Source organism: Ambystoma mexicanum, chromosome 12 (genome assembly GCF_040938575.1).
Source record: "Ambystoma mexicanum isolate Mex_15411 chromosome 12, UKY_AmexF1_1, whole genome shotgun sequence".
Taxonomy (NCBI): domain Eukaryota; kingdom Metazoa; phylum Chordata; class Amphibia; order Caudata; family Ambystomatidae; genus Ambystoma; species Ambystoma mexicanum.
This window is the reverse complement of record NC_090936.1, coordinates 306,655,161-306,665,965: the sequence shown is the minus strand read 5'-3', so window position 1 is coordinate 306,665,965 and position 10,805 is coordinate 306,655,161. Positions and strand designations below refer to the sequence as shown.

Here is a 10,805-nt window from a genome sequence, read left to right as displayed (position 1 = left end):
TTCTGCTGTAGAATAGGGCTGAAGATACATTTCTCCAACCCATTTTTATTTAATAATGTGTCTGATTTTGTGTCCGCCTAGGATTGGTGATGCCTCACACTAGCTTCCATTTTATAAATGTGGCACATGGAGTGTATGGCCTTTTGCTCTAAAAAAAAATAACAGAATTTGTATTTTGCACTAGTATACAGGTAAGATCATGTGGTTAACTGCAAACATACGTATGTTGTTATACTATCATATGTGCATGTTATACATGTTACATCAGTAGTATAAAATGTTCATTAAGAAAATTAATCTCTGCACATTTTAGGAGTATCAAGAGTAAGGATGAAAACACCCCTATAGCCCAACATTCGGTACAAATACAAATAAATGATGCATTTTTTAAAGTTGAGATTCCTTCGACTTCAAAAGATAGAAACCAAAGAAAATGAGGCTATAAATATTAGTTATGTGCCAATGGGAGGCCAAATTAATGTTTATCGTGACCACAACCCTAACAGAACTTAACTCTATTTGTAGGGTAATTTTCAGTTAATCAGCAATATTTTGGTGAATGGACAAAATAATCATTTTTTCCAAAGCAAATATGTCCATTATAATGTCAGTTTGTACATAATGTGAAGAGCTAAGAACTAAAGTTAAACACATTATTCAGTGACTGTTACAATTTAAAAGTAATGGAATGCAAGGATTATCAAAGAATACATGGACCACTCTTTTGTAAAAAAAACTCTCCAATGCTAGCATTGTATTATTGGTCTAGGCACTAAGACAGACAATAAAGGGTATTAAATCACTCACTGTATGCTTTGAATGCATGCCAGAATTCCGCATATGCATTTGCATTTTAAAATATACTCATGGCATCGGACAAGTATATTGTTTTAATAAGCAAAGTTTATTCAAACTTCTTGAATTGCAATCATCAAAAACAGACGATTCATCATATGCCTATTTACGTTTCTTCTCATATTGTGTATATTGTACATCTCTTATGCATTGTTCAACTTTATTAACTGCTTCATAATAATAACTATTATCTCTCACATCTCCAATCACCCCGGCCACCCTTCTCAGATCAACTCTCTAGCTAGTTCTCCTGCCATATTCTGCTTGCTTCAGTCATAGGTGGGTATAAATCTTAACGTGTGTATCTTCTTGGGTGCATATGAATGTGTGAATTATTTTTCCGCATATTGCAGTAAAGGGACCCAAACCTACTCAAGCTCCTGCAAGGTGCCATTGATTACTGATGCCATCCTTTCACACTCATCACCTCCCATATCCACTGATACAACTGAATATCGGATGGGGCCTCTTGCTTTTTCTAGTTTCTGGCTATAGACTACTTTGCTGCCATCAGTAATGGTGTACAAAGGGTTCATTTTCTCTCTTTTAGGGTATCTTCCTCCTCTCCTCTTTTCCCCAGTATTATAAACACTGGGTCTGCTGGCACCTGTTTCTCTATTATCCTGGCTATCACTGATCTAACTTCCAGCCAAATGTTACATAGGTGTGGGCAACCCCAACAAATATGCAATGTGCATCCCACTCAGCCACACCCACTCCAACGGCTATGCGGGTGCTTCGGGTCACATTTATGTAGTATCTCCAAGGTATATTGCAAAATGTGGAGGATCTACAACTGTAGCTCCCTATTCTGTATCCCCTCCATTTTAATGTACACCCCTCTAAAAATGTTGTCACAGTCTCTTTCAGTAAATTCTTTCCCTAATTGCTTTGCCAATCTTATCCTATGTGGAACTGGCCGATTTTGCTGATTTGAAGTCAGTATCTAATCGATGTTGGAGGCCGCTCCTGTGGCAGTCGTTTTCTGGTGTATTACCCCTTTCAATTGGGTTAGCTTTCATGTTCCCCCTACGTTGACCCCCTTCTGGGTTGCCCAGTATCTCGCATGCATGTAGGACATTCTCAGTCAAACCAAATTCCTCTTCACATTCCTGGAATGTCTTGACTTCTCCATTTTTATAGTTGTCCCTCAACTGTCGCACTCCTCCGTCTGCCCATCTTTTAAATCTGTTGTGGTTGATATCCATCCCTGGAGGTAAATTGCCATTTCTGATAATAGGGGTTAGTGGGGAAAGGTATAATGTCAGGTCGATCTGTTAATTGGCCTTGTCCCATACTTTAAGGGTTTTAATGATGTTAGCTTTGCCTTCAAGGACCCAGGTCTGGTCTCCCGTGACAGTCAAGGTTATTCCAAATCCCATGATTGCTGGTTTCATCTCGACCCACTGTTGGGTGGTGGATAAGTATATTTTAAATACTATTGGACTCATTACTGGCCACCACATTACGAGGTCTGCAGCGGGTCCCGCTCTGGACGCCTGGCCAGACCAGACATGCAGAGTGGCACCCGCTAGCAGTCCAGGATGCTAACAATGGGCCCGTCATTAACGGGCCTGTTGTTAGCATCCTCCCAATTCCCATTGAGCCCTATAGGGGCTCAAATGGGAAGGGGGCGTACCGGGTCCAAGTCCCGCAAAAGGGAATTACCGGGCCCTCAAGGTCAGAATGGGCCAGTAAGTCCCCTTTTGCAGGACCCGGACCCGAGTTTGGAGGTAGCCATGCCACTAGAAACAGCATGGCTACCTCCAAACTCGTAATGAGGCCCAATGCCTCCAATTATATATATATATTACTTGCTACACGGAAATGAATCCTAGAACATACATGTTTATACACATGTATGATTAATTACCAGTACTGTCTATCCAGCTGTCATTATGGTTGAACATCCATTTCTTTGTTTCTACCTTTAGATAGTAACCAGTATTTTTCCTATGTTTGTTAAGAATATTGGACTAGTACTCTTGCAGTGCTATTAACATAGTCCTCCCTTTATTTCTCACATGGTTACCATTACACAAGTTCTTGGCCTTTGACCCTTTTGTTTACTTGAGACATTGTTTACTTGAGACTTACTCAAGTAATGATAGGCTGTCAACCCTTTTAACCACATCACCAATCCTACATTTCCGTAAGTTTACCTTTATTAACATATTTTGTTATTTTTCTTTGAGCTATTGTGAGCAGAATATTGAAATTATGGGACATGCTGTGCCCATGGGACATTTCTACAAAAAGTGAATCTGATATTACCATCTTACCTTTAGGTAACTGTTTCCTTTCCACCAATAGTAATCTGTTTCTCTTTTGCAATGTAATACAGCCAGTGTTATTGGGAAACACTTGTCTTTTCAGAAATGCTACTACAAACAATTCCAAGCTGTATTTTAAAGTATGTTAAATGGCTTTAATAAATGACAGATTTCATTATAAACACCTATTTCTATGGAATGTTTGCAGGTTAGATTATAAACATAAATTGTGATATTGTTATACTAATTTGTAGATGACTATTTATACAATTAGAATTCATAGTTTCAATGCACATTTCTTTCATCATTTAATTTTTGTCCTCTTCTGTCTATATTGTGATGTTCATGTTTATATTCGTCATTAACAAGACATTCAAAAAGCAAGCATGCTATAAATATAGTTCATTATCACAGACCTCATCATGAAACATGTGTCAGTCTTAAATTATGATTTAAGTGCAAATGGTTGTACAGATGACTTTAACCCATCATGGCAATGTACATTCCTGAAAAGAAATTTTTGGCAGACACAGGCAAGCAGAAATGGCTGTAAATTATATTGAGATTCGCAGAGACATCATTTGGGGTTTGCCGCGGGTTGCAGCTTGTCTCAGGAGGATAGGTCAGGGGCAACGTGCTCTCCTTGGAAGCAAGACGACTTGGAGCTCCACAGATTCGATCCTCGGGTCCGCGCTTCGAAACCTCTGGGTATTAAATGCGTTATAAATAACCTATCATATCATACCCCTGTGGTCTCCCTTTCTTCCTTTAAAGGGAAGCTCCTGAACTTGTTCAGGCCTCTTAAAAAACAGGGGGTTCCACAAGTGTAACACTTTGAGCAGTGACCTTAAATAAGAAAGAATATGAATAACAAATAATTTGTCTTTCTGGATTTCTATACAATAATTGCTAGACTCGTTAAAGGTTTTTTCAGTCACACTTCAGGAGGTGAGTCACTAATTAGTCTGTTCTTAAACACCTCAAATTCACAATTCAGACAAAAACTTCCAAAAAGCATTTAGAGTAGAATAAGCATCAATTTCGGAGTATGTATCTAGCTTTTTGCAAGTTGCAGTTATAGCATGTTTTTTTCTGCTTTTGCCTCTGTTACGATCATCACAAGACATTCCATCTCGGTGTCCTCGGTCACTTCGTGATTAAAAGATTGTGTACAGTGTAGAAATTTGACCATAGCACAAAGTGGCCTTTGATTTCATTGAGCCACAATGAATGCTTTGTTGTAATTTTCTATCCCCCTTGGCATGCTGTTCAGGACGTTTGTTTGCATGTATGAGGTAACGAGTGCCCAGAGAATGGGATGCCGAGTGAGTGTGCAGCGTACCCTGCACTACTCTAAATATTTAATACACAGTTATGAACCCTACTAAAGGTAGATCCATACTGGCTTGACATGTGGCCAACTTTGCACCAGACCTGCAGATGAACTGGCCTGCTGTTAAATCTCAGTTACCAATTTAATGGTATCTACTACATACTGTAATTTGCTTTCTGTCTGTGAAAACAGACATGTATTTGCTAATTTTAGAATAGCCAGTAAGATAGCTATAGCTGGTAAAATAGCTCAGTGGGTTGAGCACTCGCTGCTGTGATTTGCATATTTTTCGTTGTATACTTAGGAACAAAGGCTACGTGATACCACTTCCTGTTTTTTCAAGAGGTGAAAGGTTGTGTTCCATGGCTTCCCGTGAAATCACTTTGGGGTGGGGTCAAATTATATCACTTCCTGTAATGTCATCAAAGGTCAAGAGTTGCGTGATGCACTTCCGCTACCCCTGGAATTTTGGTGAAATGGCGTCCCTGGATGGCCATTTGAGTTGCGTTTAGCAATGGTGATGTTTCCAGAAAGCCATATGATGCACCTACAATATTAAGATGTCTCCAGTTACCATTATTTCAATTGGCACGTTATATTTCAAATGATCGGGATCTCCCACAGATTTCCGGCATACATATCTTCCAAAAGCTGTCTCGGCTAGCAGTAGAAAAGAAATCTAAGTCACCAATGGGACCAAATCCAATACCTAATTAGCAGACAAGAATAAAAGTTCTTAACAAGCAATCAGTAACAATAAAATCAAGCACCTAATGAGCTGACACCAGCAGGTAGCCCTCATTCAACAGGCAGAAACATTCCACTGAAGCCCTTCATAGACAAACAGCACCAAAAGACAGAACCTCTTGATGAGCATGCAGCAACCTCAGACAGAAGTCCTTCACCCACAGGCAACATGATGAAGTGAATGATAAACATGCATCCACATCAAGCAAAAGCTCCACAGCAAACATTCTCAGCAACAGAGGGACACTCCACATTACCAAATTGCCATTACTGATTGTTGGTTAGAAACCTCTGTCCATTCTTGCTGAGAGGAGCTCCTCATCAACAATCAGCAACAGATGAGAGAAGGCAGCAACACATGGAAGAAATCTTTCATCAACAAGCAAAGAGTAGAATAGACCATTTCAGCTTGCAAGCCACACATGCCACGAGGCGTCTTCCCAGATCTTCACATCAAATTCAGAGTCCCTTAGCCCTGCATTGTGGGGATGCGCATTAGCTGAAAGCCATGCATTTTTGACACATAAAATTGCCTTTGTCTTCTAGGGCAGGACATATTTATACATAGCTTTTTCCAATCGAAAGCAGACACTGCACAAGGATTCAGACAATAAAAGACAAATAGGGGTAATCAGTATGGTATAGACTGACATCCTTGTTATTGGAGCATTGGAGTATGTTTATCAAACACCATCAATGTTACTGTGGGTATACAAATGCATGGGAAATGCCTTTTTACCTGAAATGTGTCCGCTAATGCGTCACACATGGCACAGCACCAGTCGGTAGCCATTTCCGGAAATTCACCTCCAAAACCACTGAGCAATGTATTGTGGGTAAGCAAATATATTGAAATGCATGCATTTTTCTCCAGAGAAATGTCTATGCCTTATAAGACAGGACAGTTACGCATACATGCATCAACCCAAGCACATAAAGATTGCACCCTCGTTAGGGATCATAATTGCGGGACAGTCTGATAGTCTAGAGATTGGAGCAGTGTTGTATGTTTAGCAAGCATGCTATGATATGATATGATGCTTTATTTATATAGCGCCTATGCACAATGTTTTTCAAAGCGCTTAATGGCATTTTCAACTGTTGAGCTGCACATGCCGCAGCACAACCCAGTAGCAATGCCTGGAAGTTTAACTTCCGCTCAGAGGTACTCCTCAATTCATTGTAGGAACGGTGCCGAAAAACATGTATCTTTGCTCCTGAAAATTGTGTTTGTTTTGTGGGACAGCACTACAGTATATATAGCTTTATTAACTCAAGACAAACATCTCTCAATACGCACACAACCACATACATGTGTCAGCATCATCAAAGGTTCAACAGTGTTGTATCGTCTGTCATCCTTCTCTTGGAACATTGGGGTATGTATAGCATACATCATCAATGTTAGGGTGGGTTAAACAAATGTATGGCAAAAGGCCCTTGTCAACGACATATGAATGTACAATAGACAATTTTAGCTAACGAGCCAGACATGGTGCATCGCCACCAGTAGCCGCTCTTGGAAGGTAACCTCCACTTCAGAGGATCTAAGCAATACATTGAGGATACGTAAATTAGCCAAAAGCATGGATTGTGCTATAAAAGATTGTCGTTGTCTTCTAAAGTAGTGCTATGTTATACCTAACTTTATCAATCCACAACACACAGTTCTCAAGGATGCAGAGAACCATGCCAGCATTTCACCCTCACTAGTGATCATTGGTTTGGTAAAGCCAGACATTCATGTGCAAGAACCATCAATGTTACGCGTGCTTTAAAAAAGTAGCCCTCCCTAGATATTCACCTTCGGCTCACGGCCACTGAGTAATTCATTATGGGTATGCTAATCAGCTTACATCATGTGTTTTTGCTACAGAAAAAGTTCCTTAAATTATAGAAAATGGGATGGGAGCCATTCATCAACAGGCAGAAACAACACAGAGAAACTCCACATCAACCAACAGCCGCACAGAGAGAGAGACCCCTTTTATAAAAAAGAAAGCAGTAGAAATCCTTTCTTCAACAAGCAGCAACAAACTGGAGAAACTTCTTGCCAACAAGCAGCAACAGCAAACAGAAGAGTGATGTATCAGTCATAGGGCCTCATTACGAGATTGGTGGTAGTCATGGCGTTATTTGCGCCATGACTGCCACCAATAACGGGTCCGGCACCGGTGTAATTCAATGGGGACTTTCCGGTGTAGTCCGACCCTGGCGGGACCGGTAAATCCCCATTGAACATGCCATTCCCCATTCCCATTTGAGCCCCCATAGGGCTCAATGGGAATGGGGAGGGAGCTAATGACAGGCACGTGAATTGCAAGCCCGTTATTAGCGCCCTGGTCCCTTAGCGGGACCCCTAAGGGACGTGTGGTCAGACCACACATTCTTACGGTCCCCGCCAAGGGACCTTGGAATAGGGCGGTAAGGGATTACCGGCACCGGTCTCCTTATCGGTGCCCGGTATCCCTTACCGCCCAGGTCGTAATGACCCCCATAGTCAACACATCGATTAGCTGCAGCACATGCCACCCAAACCCCTTCACACATGTGCACTCAGTACAATTTGGGCCATGTTGTGACAACAACGAAAATCCTTGTTATGCACAATACAGTCCTAGAATGCATTTTGAAATACTCACACAAAGTATGCTTTCCTATGTCTTAACTCTGTTCCTCAAAATCTCAAAAAGAAACTGTCACCCTAAAAGTGCATGGCATATTGGACATAATGCAAACTAACAGGCCAACACCAGGACAGGGATTGGATGCTGATTGCTCATCAGCAGCATTATAACATAGTACCAGCTCTGTTAATACAATTGTGAAGTGGCTTTCACATTATTATCATAAAATTCTTGTAGACTTCCAGCAAATGTGTCATGTATCTATCCACGTGTTTCACTACAACCCGACTATCTTTTGTAAACAGATACATAGCACCGGCAACACACTGAAATCTTATGAAAGTCCTTTCTCATCCATATGCCTGAAAGCTCTACTGCATGACAGCTAGATGTGGGCTGTGCAAAGCAGAAACGTACCTCGAATTGTGCACATTCCTTGGCTATAGAAAGTTTAATCGACATTTCCTGTTCACATCAGATCTTTGAGAAGTAATGTTAAAATACCGATGCTCTAAACTAATAGTTTTTGCATGCATCACTACACATGACAAATTTTGATGTGGGACGTTTTTTGACATTTTGAATTGGGTAACTGGTGAGGAATTCTAAAATAGTTTGAAGAGGAATGATAAACAAGCCACCTAGAATAATGTTTTTTACGACCAACATCTTCGAGCCATGTATGGTTGGCATTTAGAAAGTATATCATCACATACTTATTTTAGTGTCAGTACCCCATGTTGTCATTATATATTTATTTCCTTGATTTTACAGATTGAACATTTTTAACAGCTACGACAGTGCAGGGAATATGCCGGAATCAGGACGGATTAGGGTTCCAGCAAAACATGTTTTGCCGCCCTGTGCCCAGACTCAGGGGCTTGCCCACAACACTCACACTTTAACAAACAGGCTTCATAAGACTCTGCAGCACTGCCAGTCTTCTGTAAGCAGTCTGCTCGATGAAGCTTGGGTTGCTTGTGCAAGCTTGTGATAACTTTGCTTCAGAACTGGATACTCCCAGAGAGATCTGCCTTGAAGCAGAGTTATTACATGCACAACCCACGATTCAACAGACACTTTCAGTAGACTCGTCATGGGCCTATGAATAAAAAAAACAGTCAAAGCCTCACATACTGTTGTAGCTGTACAGAATGGACTATATGTCCTGCAATGTAGAGACTGTTTCTCTTAGGAGGAGTAATGTGACCAATTAAAACTGCAGACCCCAACTTCCATTATTCTCTCAAAAGGTGTTGTACGTAAATCACAATAACCCATGTTTCAAAATTAAAATTCTGGATACAATTATGTTTTATGTAATACAATAAAGAGCAAGATGATATGTGTTGTTTACTTGCCTCCAACCCCCTCACACAAAAACTCTATAAGGTTTTCCAGCATCACTAGTCCTGAAAAAATGGACTGTCTGCTATAACTGATTTACACAAATGTATAACAAGTTTATTATTCAAATAATTTAAACTGAATTTAAACAAAAAACACTACCCTCACTTAACACAGTGTACTAAACATTAAAACACAAATATAAAACAAATGTAAAACATCAAATAACTTATTTATACGACACAAAAGATATCACATAACACACAAAAAAATCTCAATGTGTCACTAAAACAACAAGCATCCCAACATGTTTCTGTTCTTAACTGCCCAGTTCAGGCGAACATTCTTCAGGGGATAAATTTAAAAGCATCCACTAATCTCTTCCACACCATGTTGAAAGGGTAGATTCAGGCACCCAAGAGGGTAAAAGGAAAACAAACTCCAAGCCTGTAAAAATAAAGGAAAGGAGAAACCTAATGAGTTCCAAAAAGGGAAGGAAGTACTACAAAATGTAAATGGTGGCATGGCACAGGGATTAGGCCACACTCACAAGGGTCCCAAAGGGTACCCGCAGATTTACCTTTAAATGGTGAAACTTCAAAGCACGTCACAGAATGACAAATTTGCTGGTTTCCCTCCAAATGAGAAATCAATACTTCAACAAAGCGTCACAGTCCGCTAGAGTATCGCCACACCTAAGTAAGACAAAACCAATAAACAGAGACCACATGCTCTGTTATATCCAGAAATCACACTGGCTTCAATACCATTGCACATAAAATCAAGGCTCCAAATAACAAAGTAAATTACCTCCACAAATGTAGGGATCAAGACTGCAATTCACAATTCAGTAATGAACAAGTTGAAATGGAAACATCCATACGATCAAGCAATAAAGTACAGAGTCAATCTGGAAAGCAATGGAAACATAACAGTAAACACCATTTATCTGGCATTACCAAAACCTCAGCTAACAACATGCCGTCAACATGCACTAGAGGGCAAACAGAAGGGGGTGCTTATATTTCAAACACGTGAGGAGACCATGCATTATCTAATGTGTAAAGACAACTACTCAGCGTCCATGCTGTCCAACCTCCACAACGTCAAAGAAACGCGGAAAATGGATAGCCACACAACATGTGTAAAATAAGTGTAAAATAAAATGCCCCAACCACCAAATAATGCAAAAGGTGTCCCGACATGGAGACAATATCATGCACAGAGTCACATCCAAAGGCGAAAAGCTGGTAGCGTGCTCACCTATACACCCAGAGGGGTTTATTCACTCCACTTGCAGCATTCAAACATACTCGGCCAGCACTCGATTCAGAGGAGCCATGGCTGCTGCACAATCTCAAAGCTTCTATGGTTGCGCAGCAACACAAAGAAAGGACTCTGTTAAAGCATCTATGGTTGTGCAGCAACACAAAAAAAGGACTCAACTTCTCGAAGTTAATCAGGAGTACAACAACCAAGGGGGCCATATTGGAACAGACCCAGGATCAACTGGTGTAGAGGAGTTTAGTGGACACTCAGCGCATCAAAAAGATGTAAATTGCACTTGCTTCATCAATTGAACTAAAAACCAAATTGTTTACCAAAATTGGGTGCCCACATGGT

General features: G+C 40.5%; 1 long non-coding RNA gene across 1 annotated transcript; it reads right to left on the bottom strand.

Annotated features, from left to right (window-relative positions):
- Nucleotides 1–9,434: 9,434 nt before the first annotated feature.
- Nucleotides 9,435–10,532, bottom strand: LOC138512965 (uncharacterized). The gene is made up of 3 exons (XR_011281637.1): nt 10,446–10,532; nt 9,763–10,092; nt 9,435–9,629 (listed from the first exon to the last, which is right to left on the bottom strand). It is a non-coding gene; the product is annotated as an uncharacterized lncRNA (long non-coding RNA).
- Nucleotides 10,533–10,805: the final 273 nt, after the last annotated feature.